This window comes from Heteronotia binoei, chromosome 21 (genome assembly GCF_032191835.1).
Source record: "Heteronotia binoei isolate CCM8104 ecotype False Entrance Well chromosome 21, APGP_CSIRO_Hbin_v1, whole genome shotgun sequence".
NCBI lineage: Eukaryota > Metazoa > Chordata > Lepidosauria > Squamata > Gekkonidae > Heteronotia > Heteronotia binoei.
In genome coordinates, this window is record NC_083243.1 from 11,336,828 (window position 1) to 11,355,053 (window position 18,226).

General features: G+C 50.3%; 1 non-coding gene across 1 annotated transcript; it reads left to right on the forward strand.

Moving 5' to 3' along the window:
• The first annotated feature begins 11,199 nt into the window (after positions 1-11,199).
• TRNAP-CGG (transfer RNA proline (anticodon CGG)) lies at positions 11,200-11,270 on the forward strand. Its single transcript has one exon. It is a non-coding gene; the product is annotated as a tRNA-Pro (tRNA).
• The last annotated feature ends 6,956 nt before the right edge of the window (positions 11,271-18,226 follow it).

Here is an 18,226-nt window from a genome sequence, read left to right on the forward strand (position 1 = left end):
TGGAGGGAAGGCATTTAAAAGGTGTACGGTCCCTTTCAGTGTGATGCCTAGAACTCCGTTTGGAGTTCAGTTCTGCTTGTCACACCCTTGCTTCTGGCTCCACCTCCCAAAGTCCCCAGATATTTTTCGAACTTGACTTGGCGGCCCTAATTTCTCCCCACTGTGAATCTCGTTCTCTTCTCTGGCTTCTGGAAGTCCCTGGTGTCGCACACGCCGTGCATTTGCTTTGAACCGATGAGTGAGGTTCTGAGGCTGAGTCACGCACCCAGCGCTCCACTCCGGAGCCTTTTCTCAGCATGGGATCGCTGCACACCCAGCCTCTTGTTTGCACAGGAATATGGCTGTCAAGTCACGTGAACGACACTTTTAGGATATCGGGAAGCCCCGAGCAGTTTGAAAGAAGAGGCATTTCAGTTTCTTGTCCGGCTGTCCTTGAAGACGGCAGGAGAGGACGGTGGCGAGTCCAGATATATTTAATGGGCTCGACTCTTGTTAAAGCTGCGGTGCTGCGGTCCTAAACTCTGCTCATGACCTGAGTTCGATCCCCGGCGGAAGCTGGGTTTTCAGGTCACCGGCTCAAGGTTGACTCAGCCTTCCATCCTTCCGAGGTCAGTAAAATGAGTCCCCAGCTTGCTGGGAGGGGAAGGGTAGATGACTGGGGAAGGCAAGGGCAAACCACCCCGTAAAAAGTCTGCCGCGAAAACGTTGTGAAAGCAACGTCACCTCAGAGTCGGAAACAACTGGTGCTTGCGCAGGGGACCTTTCTTTTCCTTTCCTTCTTGGAAACTCTGTCCCCAAAACATAAGAACCTGGAGCAGATATATCATAGGAAAATCGGGGCTAAAAGTGGGTCATTTTCATCCCTGGGTGTTTGCCGTGTATCGTCCCCTTGATGTCAGGAGAACCGCTTCAGTTTCTTTCCCCTTCCGATCTTGTGAGAGAGGCCAGCCCCGTAGAAGCGGAAGCTCCTCTTCCCGTCTTAAAAAAAGAAAAAAGCAAGTTGTTGTTTTAAATGCTGTGTAGTAAAACGCTTTGAGCCTTCCGTCTTGCGGCGTGAGCGACCTCGGGTCTCCGACGCTTGTTGTGCGGCGGAATGTGTGTTGTTCCTATCGTGTTCTTTGTGAGTTGATAAGAGAAAAAAAAAAGCCCGCCGAGACGTTTTGGGGTTGTTCTTTTAATTTTGGCTTGTGCTTCTACGATGGACGTTCGCTGCCTTTGTTTACAATATGGAGAAATTAAGCAATCACAGGTTCCGAAGCATCGACCGTGGGCGCTGTCCCACCGCTCTGCGGAACGGCGCCAACCTTCCGCCCCTAGCGTCGGCGGAAGGCTGAGCCGTTAACTGGCGCAGACCGGTAGGATGCAGCCCCGTATCACACGCTGCTGTATTTTGGTTTTGTTCCTTTTTAGATGACGACAAAAAAAAAAATATTTGCCGTATGATGGTAGTGAAGAGGCTTTAAATAAAGGATTTGATATTTTTTTGAGAAATGCTGTCACTTTTTGTATACAATTAGACATTAAACGTATTTTCAAGACGATGGTTCACGGCTGGGGTTTTTTTTTTCCATTTCCATTTCCGCTTAAGAAGATGATGATGATGATATTGGATTTATATCCCACCCTCCACTCCCAATTCTCAGTCTCAGAGTGGCTCACAATCTCCTTTATCTTCTTTCCCCACAACAGACACCCTGTGAGGTGGGCGGGGGTGAGAGAGCTCTCCCAGAAGCTGCCCTTTCAAGGACAGAGTTTCAGAGTGGCCTACAATCTCCTTTCCCTTCCTCCCCCACAACAGACACCCTGTGAGGAGGGTGGGGCTGAGAGGGTTCTCACAGCAGCTGCCCTTTCAAGGACAGTCTCAGAGCAACCTACAATCTCCTTTCCCTTCCTCCCCCACAACAGACACCCTGTGAGGAGGGTGGGGCTGAGAGGGCTCTCACAGCAGCTGCCCTTTCAAGGACAGTCTCATAGCAGCCTACAATCTCATTTATCTTCTTCCTCCACAACAGACACCCTGTGAGGTGGGTGGGGCTGAGAGAGCTCTCCCAGAAGCTGCCCTTTCAAGGACAGAGTCTCAGAGCGGCCTACAATCTCCTTTCCCTTCCTCCCCCACAACAGACACCCTGTGAGGTGGGTGGGGCTGAGAGGGCTCTCACAGCAGCTGTCCTTCCAAGGACAGTCTCAGAGCGGCCTACAATCTCCTTTCCCTTCCTCCCCCAAAACAGACACCCTGTGAGGTGGGTGGGGCTGCAGAGGGCTCCCACAGCAGCTGCCCTTTCAAGGACGACCTCTGCCAGAGCTCTGGCTGACCCAAGGCCATTCCAGCAACTACAAGCGAAGGAGTGGGGGATCAAACCCGGTTCTCCCAGATAGGAGTCCGCACACTTAACCACTACACCAAACTGGCTCTAATTATTTCGTCGTATATTGCAATATAATAATAGAAGTAAAAGTGCACAATTGTCTCATCCTGAAACCATCCCTTCCCCCCCGGCCTGTGGGAAAACTGGAAATTGTGGGGAAATTGTCTTCCATCAAACCAGTCCCTGGTGCCAAAAAGGCTGCTACAGAAGGTGGAACAGAAGGACCAAAGAGGCTCAACATCTAACCCATGATGAAGATATTTCTGTCCCACCCTCCACTCTGAATCTCAGAGTCTCAAAGCGGTCACAGTCTCCTTTCCCTTCCCCCTCCCCCACAAAAGACAGGGCCTGCTCCTCCACTAGACAGTTGCCTAGAGCGCTGGGAGGGAGGGGGTGACGAATTGGGCTTCCCCCCCTGCACAAGACAACTCCCTCCCCCCCCGCCACCATCACCTCCCTCCCGCCTGCCCCCCCCCGCAAGCTCGCCCTGCCGCTGTAGCCACCAGCTCCCGCCCAGCTCCGATAAGCTTGCCGCGAAGCCCCGAGCCATGTCAGAAAGGAGGGGGAAGAAACTTCCCCCAGAGGTTCCTTCAAAACATGCAGACCTCGAAGCTGGGCGTCCTCCCGACGAGTGCGGGCGGGGGGGGGAGCACGAGCGAGGGGGGACACCTGCCTGGAGGTGCCTGCCTTTGGGACAGCAGGCGCGAGGCTCCTCGCAAGCAATGTTCCCTCTAAGCTGCAGAGTCTTGTGAGCGAAAATTCTATTTTGTGAACTGCCGGCATTCAAGTTGTAAGCAACTCCTATTAAAGTTGTGAGCTCCGGCATAAATTAGTGTGCTCGGGGCGAAGACAAAAATGTGTGAGCTGGAGGCTAAAAACCTGTGAGCTGGCTCACACTAACTCAGCTTAGAGGGAACACTGCTCGCGAGCAGGCAGCAGGCCCGCGGTCTCGGGGGCCGAGCTGTGCTGCCCTGCCTAGGGGCACCGGAAGGGCTCGGGCTGGTCCTAACAACAGACACCCTGTAGGTGGAGCTGAGAGAGCTCTCCCAGAAGCTGCCCTTTCAAGGACAGCTCTGCCAGAGCTATGGCTGACCCAAGGCCACTCCAGCAGCTGTAAGTGAAGGAGTAGGACGATGATGATGATACTGGATTTATATTCCACCCTCCACTCAGAGTGGCTCACAATCTCCTTTCCCTTCCTCCCCCACAACTGACACCCTGTGAGGTGGGTGGGGCTGGAGAGGGCTCTCACAGCAGCTGCCCTTTCAAGGACAACCTCTGCCAGAGCTATGGCTAACCCAAGGCCATTCCAGCAGGTGCAAGTGGAGGAGTGAGGAATCAAACCCGGTTCTCCCAGATAAGATTCCGCAGACTTAACCACTACACCAAACTGGCTCTTATTAGTGGGTGGAACCAAGTGTGACAGATTGAGAGAATTTCTTAGTCCTTTCCCTCCCAAATCCTTTTGCATGCAGAGTCACAGTCTCCAACAGTTTTGCGTTCTGAAGAGTCCCTAGTTCAAATCTCACCTTAACCATGATCTCACTAGGTGCCCCGCTGCTAAAAGCAAACCGCTTGCTTCCACTGTTTCCTGATCTGTAGTGCAGTAGTAAGTAGTGCAGTAGTATAGCAGGAGCTCCTTTTTATATTAGGCCACGCCCTTACACAATTGGCATAAGAACTGCAGAGAGAATGCAGGTAAAGACTCGGAGTTGTGGAAGACGAAGAAGACTGCAGATTTATACCCCGCCTTTCTCTATGAATCAGAGACTCAGAGCGGCTTACAATCTCCTGTATCATCTTCTCCACAACAGACATCCTGTGATGTAGGTGTGGCTGAGAGGGCTCTCACAGCAACTGCCCTTTCAAGGACAACTCCTGAGATAGCTATGGCTGACCCAAGGCCTTTCCAGCAGCTGCAAACGGAGGAGCGGGGAATCATAGAATCATAGAGTTGGAAGGTACCTCTAGGGTCATCTAGTCTAACCTCCTACACAATGCAGGAAACTCACAAACACTTCCTTTAAATTCATAGGATCCTCATTGCTGTCATATGGCCCTCTAGCCTCTGTTTAAGAACCTCCAAGGAAGGAGAGCCCACCACCTCCCGAGGAAGCCTGTTCCACTGAGGAACCGCTCTAAACTCACATATTCCTCCCCCTAAATTCACAGGATCTTCACTGCTGTCAGATGGCCATCTAGCCTCTATTGAAAAACCTCCAAGGAAGGAGAGCACACCACCTCCCGAGGAGGAAGCCTGTTCCACTGAGGAACCGCTCTAAACTCACAGACACCTCCCCCTAAATTCACAGGATCCTCATTGCTGTCAGGTGACCATCTAGCCTCTGTTTAAGAACCTCCAAGGAAGGAGAGCCCACCACCTCCCAAGGAAGCCTGTTGCACTGAGGAACAGCTCTAAACTCACAAACACCTCCCCCTAAATTCACAGGATCTTCACTGCTGTCAGGTGACCATCTAGCCTCTGTTTAAGAACCTCCAAGGAAGGAGAGCCCACCACCTCTTGAGGAGGAAGCCTGTTGCACTGAGGAACAGCTCTAAACTCACAGACACCTCCCCCTAAATTCACAGGATCCTCATTGCTGTCAGGTGACCATCTAGCCTCTGTTTAAGAACCTCCAAGGAAGGAGAGCCCACCACCTCCCGAGGAAGCCTGTTCCACTGAGGAACCGCTCTAACGGTCAGGAAGTTCTTCCTAATGTTGAGCCGGAACCTCTTCTGCTTTAATTTCAACCCATTAGTTCTGGTCCTACCTTCTGGGGCCAAAGAAAACAATTCCACCCCATCCTCTATAGGACAGCCTTTCAAGGACTTGAAGATGGTGATCCTATCACCTCTCAGCCGCCTCCTCTCCAGGCTAATCAAACCTGGTTCTCCCAGATAAGAGTCCGCACCCTTAACCAGGACACCAAACAGGCTCTAAAGGGTGCGTTCCCAAGTGTGTGTCTCAACCTTTCCCCACAACTGGTATTTTGTGCCCCTGCAGTTTCTGAGCCCTACCAGAAGAGGGCGCTGAGGCATTAGCTTTTCATTTCAAATGGCGAATATCACCCAGGTCTGAAATGCCGGGCATCTCCAATAGCTAGAATTCCAATTCTTCAACCCTGGGAGGCTGAAAGGGGTTCTTGGAAGTTGGTTGGAAGGTCACAGCCCATAGCACTGTGGCCGATCCATTGGAACAGCTGTCAGTACCAGAGGCTGCCTTGGGACAGGGAGCGCGTGTGTCCGCAGGTAATTGTGTGTTGCGTAAAGAGCTGCTTCCTTCTGCCAGTCTAGATCTTGGGCTGGTCAGCAGAACTGCTTAATGAACTCATGAATGTGCAGACAGGAGGCAGGGGTGTGCGAGCGAAGAAGAAGATAGAAGATATTGGATTTATATCCCGCCCTTCACTCCGAAGAGTCTCAGAGTGGCTCACAATCTCCTTTCCCTTCCTCCCCCCCACAACAGACACCCTGTGAGGTAGATGAAGATATTGGATTTATATCCCGCCCTCCACTCCGAAGAGTCTCAGAGCGGCTCACAATCTCCTTTCCCTTCCTCCCCCCCACAACAGACACCCTGTGAGGTAGATGAAGGTATTGGATTTATATCCCGCCCTCCACTCCAAAGAGTCTCAGAGCGGCTCACAATCTCCTTTCCCTTCCTCCCCCACAACAGACACCTTGTGAGGTAGATGAAGATATTGGATTTATATCCCGCCCTCCACTCCGAAGAGTCTCAGAGCGGCCTACAATCTCCTTTCCCTTCCTCCCCCACAACAGACCCCCTGTGAGGTAGACGAAGATCTTGGATTTATATCCCGTCCTCCACTCCAAAGAGTCGCAGAGCGGCTCACAATCTCCTTTCTCTTCCTCCCCCACAACAGACCCCCTGTGAGGTAGACGGAGATCTTGGATTTATATCCCGCCCTCCACTCCAAAGAGTCTCAGAGTGGCTCACAATCCCCTTTCTCTTCCTCCCCCACAACAGACCCCCTGTGAGGTAGACGAAGATCTTGGATTTATATCCCGCCCTCCACTCCGAGGAGTCTCAGAGTGGCTCACAATCTCCTTTACCTTCCTCCCGCACAACAGACACCCTGTGAGGTGGGTGGGGCTGGAGAGGGCTCTCCCAGCAGCTGCCCTTTCAAGGACAACCTCTGCAAGAGCTATGGCTGACCCAAGGCCATTCCAGCAGGTGCAAATGGAGGAGTGGGGAATCAAACCCGGTTCTCCCAGAGAAGAGTCCACACACTTCACCACTACACCAAACTATATAAATCTATCTCAAGAACTGGCCGTGGTGGGAGCTGCCACCATCACAGCTGACGGTGGTCCCATAGGGTTTTCAAGGCAAGAGACGCACAGAGGTGGTTTGCCATTGTCTGCCTCTGCGTAGCAACCCTGGTCATTTTCGGTGGTCTCCCATCCAAGTCCCAACCAGGGGCAAACCTGCTTAGCTTCTAAGATGGGATAAGATGGAGTTAGCTTGGGCCATCCAGATCAAGGCAAGAGATGTTCAGAGGTGGCTGGCCATTGCCTGCCTCTGCATAGCAACCTTGAACTTCCTTGGTGGTCTCCCATCCAAGTCCCAACCAGGGACAGACCTGCTCAGCTTCTAAGATGTGATGAGATGGAGCTAGCTTGGACCGTCCAGGTCAAGGCAAGAGACGTTCAGAGGTGGTTTTGCCATTGCCTGCCTCTGCGTAGCAACCCTGAACTTCCTTGGTGGTCTCCAACCAGGGCTGACTCTCATTAGCTTCTGAGCTATGATGAGATGGAGCTAGCTTGGGCCATCCAGATCGAGGCAAGAGACGTTCAGAGGTGGCTGGCTATTACCTGCCTCTGCGTAGCAACCTTGAACTTCCTTGGTGGTCTCCCGCCCAAGTACCAACGAGGGCTGACCCTGCTTCGCTTCCCAGATCTGATGAGGTCGGGCAAGCCTGAGCTATCCAGGTTAAGGCAAGAGATTTCAGAGGTGGTTTCCCATTGCCTGCCTCTGCAGAGCGACCCTGGACTTCCTCGGTGGTCTCCCATCCAGGATTGACCATGCTTATTAGGGTTTGTAGAATCTTTCGGGCTCAAGTGCCGTGTTCTACTGGAGAAAGTTTTCCTTCCAGACTTTTCGTTCTCAGCTGCGGAGAACATCCTCAGTGGCGTTGCAGCCGGAGCAGGCGCTCTGACCTTCTTGGCTGCTGTGCATTGAGTGAGGCCAGGGCTGTTGGAGAGCTGCTATTTCTAGGCTGGAGGGGGTGTGATGAAAGGGCAATGGGTTTGTGGATGTGCCCATTGTTTGGTGGGGCTTCCTGGAAGGGTAGTGATAAGAAAACTGGCTGTTTCTCCAGTAGAACACGGCACTTGATCCCGAAAGATTCTACAAACCGTAATGATGTTACCAGCCGTGAAAACCTGAAATCTTTGATGACCATGCTTAGTTTCCAAGATCTGATAAAATCAGGCAGGCTGGACCATCCATCTCTAAAACTGCTGGAACGAAATCCGGTGGCCCATTTCAAACAGGAGAGCAGATCTGGATACGAAGCAAGGTTTCACGCCCCTGACAAAAACGCCTTCGCGCATAGCTGTAGTTAGGTGGTGCTGGGATTATGACTCACTGCTTTTGGCACGGGCGCATGTTTTGAATGTTTGCAGAGAGAAACTTTTTTGTTTTTTGCAAAAGAACTTCCTTGCAACAGACCGTCTGGGGTTGAAACTGCTGTCCTAACACGCCCGCTGCCTTCATAGCCTGGGTCTGTGTGTTTGTATGGGGGGAAGGGATTGCTTTCTGTGGGTACGACGAGGCCAAAATTGGAGCATGTCTCTCATCTGAAATTCGGGGGATTTTCTGGCTGGTAGCAAAAATGTGAACTGGCCAGTTTGGTGTTGTGGTTAAGTGCGCAGGATTCTTACCTGGGAGAAGCGGGTTTGATTCCCCACTCCTTCACTTGCAGCTGCTGGAATGGCCTTGGGTCAGCCATAGCTCTGGCAGAGCTGTTCTTGAAAGGGCAGCTTCTGGGAGAGCTCTCTCAGCCCCACCCATCCTCACAGGGTGTCTGTTGTGTGTGTGTTTGGGGGGGGGGAGGTAAAGGAGATTGTGAGCCACTCTGAGATTTAGAGTGGAGGGCAGGATATAAATCCAATATCATCATCACCATCATCTTCTTCATCATTTTCATCTTCATTATTTTCAACTTTTTCATCATTTTCTTTTTCATCATTTTCATTTTCATCTTCATCATCATTTTCTTTTTCTTCATCATTTTTTCTTCATTTTCTTCTTCATTTTCTTCTTCATAATCTTCATCTTCTTCATCATCATCATTTTTTCTTCATCATCATTTCCATCTTCATCATTTTCTTTTTCTTCATCATTTTTTCTTCTTCATCATTTTCATCATCATCATTTTCTTCTTCATCATCATTATCTTTTTCTTCATCATTTTTTCTTCATAATTTTTTTCTTCTTCATCATCATCATCATTTTCTTCTTCATCATCATCAATTTCATCTTTTTCTTCATCATTTTCCTTTTCTTCATTTTTTCTTCATCTTCATCATCATTTTCTTTTTCTTCATTTTCTTCTTCATCTTCTTCATCATCTTCAACTTCATCTTGTCACCATTTTCTTCAACATCATCATCTTCATCATTTTCATCTTCTTCATCGTCTTCATCATCATTTTCTTCTTCATCATTTTCATCTTCTGCACGATGATGGTGGAAAGGCCCACCACATCGCAGCTGACTTACAGTTGCCCCACGGGGTCTTCAAGGAGAGAGATAACCAGAGGTGGTTTGGCCATTGCCTGACTCTGCGTTGTGACTCTAGCCTTCTTTGGGGGTCTCCCATCGCAGCGCCAACCAAGGTTGACCCCGCTTAGCTTCTGAGATCTGACGAGACTGGTCAAGAGAGGGCTCTACCGGTCACAGGGCTCATTTCAACACCAGCTCCCCCCTTCCTTCTTTTGCTGGAGTACCTGTGGTCAAAGAAACAGGCAGAACAAAAGACAAAAAAAATCGTGCGGGGGGGGGGAGTTTTATTCCGATATATGCAATACAGTATAGCTGGGGTGGCCAACGGTAGCTCTCTAGATTTTTTTTTTTGCCTACAACTCCCATCAGCCCCAGCCATTGGCCATGCTGGCTGGGGCTGATGGGAGTTGTAGGTAAAAAAACATCTGGAGAGCTACCATTGGCTACCCCTGCGGTATAGTGTTCAGCAGGGGTCATTTTGTAAAATAAGAAGTGCTGAAGTTCATTAGCGCATCACTCATTTGCATATTCCACACACTCCTGAGACATCACCAGAAGGTGTACTAAATGATATTGGCTCAGCATCTACCTTAAAATGCTTCTTGAATTGTAATTTCCGTAATAAAACCTTACTCGGTCATACTTTTTAAATTCCTTTCTCCTGAGAGCCAGTTTGGTGCAGTGGTTAAGTGTGTGGACTCTTATCTGGGAGAACCAGGTTGGATTCTCCAATCTTCCACTTGCACCTGCTGGAATAGCCTTGGGTCAGCCATAGCTCTCCTAGGAGTTGTCCTTGAAAGGGCAGCTGCTGTCAGAGCCCTCTCAGCCCCAACCACCTCACAGGGTGTCTGTTGTGGTGGTGGTGGGGAGGTAAAGGAGATTGTGAATTGCTCTGAGATTCAGAGTATAGGAAAGGTCCCCTGTGCAAGCACCAGTCGTTTCCAACTCTGGGGTGACGTTGCTTTCACAACGTTTTCACGGCAGATTTTTTACGGGGTGGTTTGCCATTGCCTTCCCCAGTCTTTTACACTTCCCCCCAAGCAAGCTGGGGACTCATTTTACCGACCTCGGAAGGATGGAAGGCTGAGTCAACCTTGGGCCGGCTACCTGAATCCAGCTTCCACCAGAATCGAACTCAGGTTGTGAGCAGAGAGTTCAGACCACAGTACTGCAGTACTGCTGCTTTACCACTCTGTGCCACGGGGCAGAGTGTAGGGCGGGATATAAATCCTCTATCTATCTATCTATCTATCTATCTATCTATCTATCTATCTATCTATCTATCTATCTATCTGTCTGTCTGTCTGTCTGTCTGTCTGTCTGTCTGTCTGTCTGTCTGTCTGTCTGTCTGTCTGTCTGTCTGTCTGTCTGTCTGTCTGTCTGTCTGTCTGTCTGTCTGTTTTCCTTTCCTTCTTCCACAGTGGGATGAGGAAGATTCCATCTGTCTGCTTGATATGTTTTGGTTATTCTCCCATTTTTTGTGTGTGGAAAAATATTAGAAAATGTCAAATCTTAGAGTTCAGCGAAATTCTCACAGGGGGTTTGAACAATTGAGCCCAGAAGCAAGTATTTGGCGGGGGGGGGGGAGTAGAAAAGAAAGCACAATAAAATGTAGAGGTTCCGAAGTGCCATTCCTGTCCAAAATGAGGCCTGGTATTCAGTATTTCTAAATAAAGGAACTCTTTCCTTCCCCACCTCCCACCGCATTATTTTTTTAAAAAAACATATTTTGCAGCACTCTTCTCCTCCACAAAGAGACAGACATCACGACCCAGTAGCCACTCTGAGTATGTACAGAGTGCTTCTGGGGAGGGACGGTGGCTCAGTGGTAGAGCATCTGCTTGGGAAGCAGAAGGTCCCAGGTTCAATCCCTGGCATCTCCAAATAAAAGGATCCAGGCAAGTAGGCGTGAAAAACCTCAGCTTGAGACCCTGGAGAGCAGGGGAGGGACGGTGGCTCAGTGGTAGAGCATCTGCTTGGGAAGCAGAAGGTCCCAGGTTCAATCCCCAGCATCTTCAACTAAAAAGGGTCCAGGCAAATAGGCATGAAAAACCTCAGCTTGAGACCCTGGAGAGCAGGGGAGGGACAGTGGCTCAGTGGTAGAGCATCTGCTTCGGAAGCAGAAGGTCCCAGGTTCAATCCCCGGCATCTCCAACTAAAAAGGGTCCAGGCAAATAGGTGTGAAAAACCTCAGCTTGAGACCCTGGAGAGCCGCTGCCAGTCTGAGAAGACAATACTGACTTTGATGGACCGAGGGTCTGATTCAGTATAAGGCAGCTTCATATGTTCCTATATATGTGTTCATATATATGCCACAACCCCTCCTGGTCTGCCTCCGTAGTGCATCTCCCTCAAATGCTCTCTCTCCCCAATAAAATGTCAGCCATCTTGAAAGCACTGGGTCAGCCATAGCACTCGCAGAGTTGTCCTTGAAAGGGCAGCTGCTGTGAGAGCTCTCTCAGCCCCACCCTTGGCTGAACTACTGTGAGTGGATGTCATTCTGTGCATCGTCTGTATTCCACCAAAGCCACAACTGTGGGTTTTTCAAGGGTTCCGGGCATCTCCAGCGCATAAGGAAAGCCCCACCACGTTGCATGTAGGGCAAGGGTGGAAAACAAATTCTGACTCACCCTTGCCCGGGTGCAGTGTGGGTTTCCATGGCAATCTACTCAGGCAGCCTATTGTTTGTGACTTTGGAGGGGCCGTGATGCTTTCATCTGATCGGCAAGGCCGTGCCTCGGGGCGCATGACTGTGTGGTGGAAATCCTTGTGACCCTCACGCTGTCAGCAGGGAATCTTTTCCTGTCCCTGGGGCTGGTTAATTTGTAGGGTTGCCAGCCTCCAGGTGGGGCCTGGAGATCTCCCACTTTTACGGCTGATTTCCAGCTGGAAGAGATCAGCTCCCCCCCCCCGAAGAAAATAGTAAATACAACTGGAACCGGCGTGAAGAGAAACAATATAAGATAACTGCCGCTTTTAAAGGGAGGAACCGCTTTTAAAAGGATTCCTCGTGGTTTCAATAGTTAGTTCTGCCTCAGAAGCAGATTGGAGCATGCGTGGATCCATGTTGTAAAGAGCAGAGCAGTGGCTCCCTGTAACATCGGGAGAAAGAGGCTGAGGAAGAACTAATTATTGAAACCGCGAGAAGTCCTTTTAAAAGCGGTCCCTTCTTCTCTCCACACCATCACGAGCAGAACATTACGAAATGAAAGGACTTCACCAACGTCTTCACTAAGTCCTATTTGAAGAGGCTTTCATTCTTTCTGACTGTTGGGAGACTTTGTGGGGAAAATTTGAAGAATGCTCAGCGTTCCTTAGTTCTGTTTTTGTTTAATCTCACTAAATACACATATTTACATGCTTCGCATGAAAGTTTCATTGCTTCGGGTGGTTATCTTATATTGCAGAGGTGGCCAAATTGTGGCTCAGGAGCCACATGTGGCTCTTTCACACATGTTGTGTGGCTCTCGAAGCCCCCGCCACCCCATCTGCCAATTTGGAGAAGGCATTTGTCTCTTCAAATCAGTTGGAGAGCCAGTTTGGTGTAGTGGTTAAGTGTGCAGACTCTTATCTGGGAGAACCGGGTTTGATTCCCCACTCCTCCACTTGCAACTGCTGGAATGGCTTTGGGTCAGCCATAGTCTGGCAGAGGTTGTCCTTGAAATGGCAGGTTTTGTCAGAGCTCTCTCAGCTCCACTCACCTCACAGGGTGTCTGTTGTGGAAGAGGAAGATAAAGGAGATTGTGAGCCGCTCTGAGATTCGGAGTGGAGGGCGGGATATAAATCCAATATCATCTTCTTCTCCAAGCCAAGCCAGCCAGAATCTTGGTGAATGCATTTAAATGTTGCTTTCTTTCCACCACTCCCTTCCTCCCCCCAGATGTTTGCTTTCCTTCCTTCCTTCCTTCCTTCCTTCCTTCCTTCCTTCCTTCCTTCCTTCCTTCCTTCCTTCTTGTGGCTCTCAAACCTCTGACGTTCACGTCTTGTGGCTCTCAAGCAGCTGACATTTATTCTGTGTGTGCAAGCAAGTTTGCGCACTCCTGTTATATTGTTTACCCCCGAAGAAAATGGCTGCGTTGGAGGGTGGATTCTAGGGCACTGTACTCTGCTGAGGCCCCTCCCCTCCCCAAACTCCGCCCTCTCCCAAATCCACCCATAAAGTCACCAGGTATTTTCCAACCCAGACCCGGCACCCTAGCCTCAGAGACGCCAAACACCTCCCTGGTTAACCTGCAGAGCTGTTTTCTGACCGTTCTTCAGGGCCAAAATCTGGAAGCAGTTTGTACAGCTGGAGGGGGTGGGGATCGTTGGAGGGCAGGAGTGGAAACCACAGGCTGGAGTTTAGGCTTGGAAAGGCAGCGTGATGTGGAAAGTGTCTGCTTTGAATTATGCCCCAGCCTCAGACTCTTGCTGAACAGATGGAGCCGACCAGCTTGTTTCCGTGCCCCTTAAATGGGTGGCCACGGTTGTTTAACGTAAGAGCCACATAGAGGATGAAGAAAAAGATATCGGATTTATATCCCACCCTATACTCTGAACCTCAGAGTCTCAGAGTCTCTTTTGCCTCCCCCACCCTCCACAACAGACACCCTGTGAAGTGGGTGGGGCTGAGAGAGCTCTCCCAGAAGCTGCCCTTTCAAGGACAACTCCTACAAGAGCTCTGGCTGACCCGAGGCCATTCCAGCAGCTGCAAGTGGAGGAGTGGGGAATCAAACCCAGTTCTCCCAGATAAGAGTCCGCACACTAAACCACTGCACCAAACTGATGGGGAGAGAGAGGTGGAAAGAAAGCAGCTTTAATTTTAAGTGCATTCATAGAATAAATGTCAGATGTTGGAGAGCCACAAGACATGAATATCAGATGTGGGAGGGAGGGAAGAAGGAAGGAAGGAAGATAAGAAGAAGAAGATATTGGCTTTATATCCCGCCCTCCACTCCGAAGAGTCTCAGAGCGGCTCACAATCTCCTTTACCTTCCTCCCCCACAACAGACACCCTGTGAGGTGGGTGGGGCTGGAGAGGGCTCTCACAGCAGCTGCCCTTTCAAGGACAACCTCTGCTGGACCTATGGCTGACCCAAGGCCATTCCAGCGGCTGCAAGTGGAGGAGTGGGGAATCAAACCCGGTTCTCCCAGATAAGAGAGCTATGGCTGACCCAAGGCCATTCCAGCAGGTGCAAGTGAAGGAGTGGGGAATCAAACCCAGTTCTCCCAGATAAGAGAGCTATGGCTGACCCAAGGCCATTCCAGCAGGTGCAAGTGAAGGAGTGGGGAATCAAACCCGGTTCTCCCAGATAAGAGAGCTCTGGCTGACCCAAGGCCATTCCAGCAGCTGCAAGTGAAGAAGTGGGGAATCAAACCCAGTTCTCCCAGATAAGAGAGCTCTGGCTGACCCAAGGCCATTCCAGCAGGTGCAAGTGAAGGAGTGGGGAATCAAACCCGGTTCTCCCAGATAAGAGAGCTATGGCTCACCCAAGGCCATTCCAGCAGCTGCAAGTGAAGAAGTGGGGAATCAAACCCAGTTCTCCCAGATAAGAGAGCTATGGCTGACCCAAGGCCATTCCAGCAGGTTTAAGTGGAGGAGTAGGGAATCAAACCTGGTTCTCCCGAATAAGAGAACTATGGCTGACCCAAGGCCATTCCAGCAGGTGCAAGTGGAGGAGTGGGGAATCAAACCCGCTTCTCCCAGAGAAGAGAGCTCTGGCTGACCCAAGGCCATTCCAGCAGCTGCAAGTGGAGGAGTGGGAAATCAAACCCGGTTCTCCCAGATAAGAGTCTGCGCACTTAACCACTACACCAAACTGATGGGGAGAAAGAGGTGGAAAGAAAGCAACTTTAATTTTCAGTGCATTCTCCAAGCCACTGGCTATCTGGGCTTGGAGAAGTGATTTAAAGAGACAAATGCCTTCTCCAAGTTGGCAGATGGGGTGGGGGGGACTTCGAGAGCCACACAATATCGGTGAAAGAGCCACATGTGGCTCCCCAGCTGCAGTTTGGCAACCCTGCTCCACGGACTGCCGGGCCTGGGTTTCCTGCCTTTGGGTAAAGAGTGCCCGGGAAGCCTTGGCCGTTTTTGTGCGAGATTTGCAGGGACGCAGGGAAGAAGGGCAGCAGCCCCAGCACTACCCAACAGTGTGATGCGGTGGCTAAAAAGGCAAATGTGATTTCGGGCTGTATCAGCAGAAGTATAGTGTCCAGGTCGCATGATGTGATGGTATTGTTTTTCTCTGCTCTGGTAAGACCTCACCTGGAGTATTGTGTTCAGTTTTGGGCACCACATTTTAAGAAGGATGTAGACAAGCTGGAACGGGTCCAGAGGAGGGCGATGAAGATGGTGAGGGGTCTGGAGACCAAGTCCTAAGAGGAAAGGCTGAAGGAGCTGGGGATGTTTAGCCTGGAGAGGAGGCGGCTGAGAGGTGATATGATCACCATCTTCAAGGACTTGAAGGGCTGTCATCTAGAGGAGGGTGCGGAATTGTTTTCTGTGGCCCCAGAAGGTAGGACCAGAACCAATGGGTTGAAATTAAATCAAAAGAGTTTTTGGCTCAACATGAGGAAGAACTTACTGACCGTTTGAGCGGTTCCTCAGTGGCTTCCTTGGGAGGTGGTGGGCTCTCCTTCCTTGGAGGATTTTAAGCAGAGGCTAGATGCCATCTGACAGCAATGAAGATCCTGTGAATTTAGAGGGAGGTGTTTGTGAGTTTAGAGGGGTTCCTCAGTGGAACAGGCTTCCTTGGGAGGAGGTGGGTTCTCCTTCCTTGGAGGTTTTTAAATAAAGGCTAGATGGCCATCTGACAGCAATGAGGATCCTGTGAATTTAGGGGGAGGTATCTGTGAGTTTAGAGCGATTCCTCAGTGGAACAGGCTTCCTCGGGAAGTGGTGGAGGTTTTTAAACAGAGGTTAAAAACCTTCCTTGGAGGGTTTTAAACAGAGGCTAGATGGCCCTCTGACAGCAATGAGGATCCTGTGAATTTAGGGGGAGGTGTTTGTGAGTTTAGAGCGGTTCCTCAGTGGAACAGGCTTTCTTCTCAGGAAGTGGTGGGCTCTCCTTCCTTGGAGGTTTTTAAACAGAGGCTAGATGGCCATCTGACAGCAATGAAGATCCTGTGAATTTAGGGGGAGGTGTTTGTGAGTTTCCTGCATTGTGCAGGGGGTTGGACTAGATGACCCTGGAGGTCCCTTCCAACTCTATGATTCTACCCATAGGCAGAGGTTGGATCATGCAGCAAATATTATCAAAAGGTTTTTTTCCCAGCCTGAGCCACTTGCCGGGGCCCTCAGGCTAAATTGCAAAAAACGGGGTGCGGGCGAAGGTTTGTACAATGAGGGAATGCTACTCTTCCCCACACCCCAGTTTCCCTGGCAGGGCTCCAATGCCTTCAATAACAGGACAGGCAGCAATTCAACAGGTGATGTTCCCCCAATTTGCAACTGTATTGGTTGAATTTAAGATCCCGTGGGCTGCCTGTTTGACTCAAACCACCGGGATTCTCAAAAAGACAGGCAGCAATTCAACTGGTGATGTTTCCCCAATTTGCAACTGTATTGGTTGAATTTAAGTTCCCGTGGGCAGGTTGTTTCAATCAAACCACCGGGATTCTCAAAAGGACAGGCAGCAATTCAACGGGTGATGTTCCCCCAATTTGCAACTGTATTGGTTGAATTTAAGTTCCCGTGGGCAGCCTGTTTGAATCAAACCACCGGGATTCTCAAAAAGACCAGCAGCAATTCAACTGGTGATGTTCCCCCAATTTGCAACTGTACTGGTTGTATTTAAGTTCCCGTGGGCAGCCTGTTTGACTCAAACCACCGGGATTCTCAAAAGGACAGGCAGCAATTCAATGGGTGATGTTCCCCCAATTTGCAACTGTATCGGTTGAATGTAAGACCCCACAGGCAGCCTGCTTAGATCAGACCACTGCGATTCTCGAGCCTTTCTGAAGTTGTCCCGATTCAGGTTCCATTTAGTCGCACAGCCCCCAACAGACCACATTCCTTGCAGCTCTGAATTTATTGAAAGCACCAAGAGAAAGGGTGGAAGCCAAAAGGGGTCTGGGCAGGCAGAAATCCAACAGGTGCTATCCCCCCCCCCCATTTTCAGCTGTACCAGTTGAATTGGAGAACGGAAAGGCAGCCTTCCTGGATCAGACTCCTGGGGTTCCCAAGTCTTTCATCCTCACCCCTCAGCACAGTTCTTACTGCGTGTGAATATGGAGGTTCCATTTAGTCTGACAGCCATCGATAAACCACATTCTTTGCAGCTCTGCATTTGTTGGAAGGTACCAGGAGAAGGGGGAGCAAAAAGTGTCTGGGAAGGCAGAAATCCAACAGGTGATGTTTAGAGGTTCCATTTAGTCTCATGGCCACCAGCAGACCAGGTTCCTTGCGGCTAAGCATCAGTTTTAAAGGTGCCAGGCGAAAAAGTGGCCAGGCGGGCAGAAATATAACAGGTGATGTATGGAAGTTGCATTTAGTCTAACGGCTCCCAGCAGACCACATTCCTTGCAGCTGTGCATTTGTTGGAAGGTACCAGGAAACTCGCTTTAATGTAAGAGCCACACAGAACAAACGTCAGATGTTTGAGAGCCACAAGACACGAGCGTCAGATGTCTGAAAGCCACAAAGAAGGAAGGAAGGAAGGAAGGAAGGAAGGAAGGAAGGAAGGCAGGCAAATAGATGGAGGAGGGAGGGAGAGGTGGAAACAACTTTAAATATTCTCCAAGCCACCAGCTGGCTTGGCTCGGAGAAGTGATTAAAAGAGAGAGATGCCTTCTCCAAGCTGGCCAATGGAGTGGTGGGGCTGAGAGGGCTCCCACAGCAGCTGCCCTTTCAAGGACAGAGTCTCAGAGCGGCCTACAATCTCCTTTCCTTTCCTTCACCACAACAAACACCCTGTGAGGTGGGTGGGACTGAGAGGGCTCTCACAGCAGCTGCCCATTCAAGGACAGAGTCTCAGAGCGGCCTACAATCTCCTTTCCCTTCCTCCCCCACAACAGACACCCTGTGAGGTGGGTGGGGCTGAGAGGGCTCTTACAGCAGCTGCCCTTTCAAGGACAGAGTCTCAGAGCGGCCTACAATCTCCTTTCCCTTCCTCCCCCACAACAGACACCCT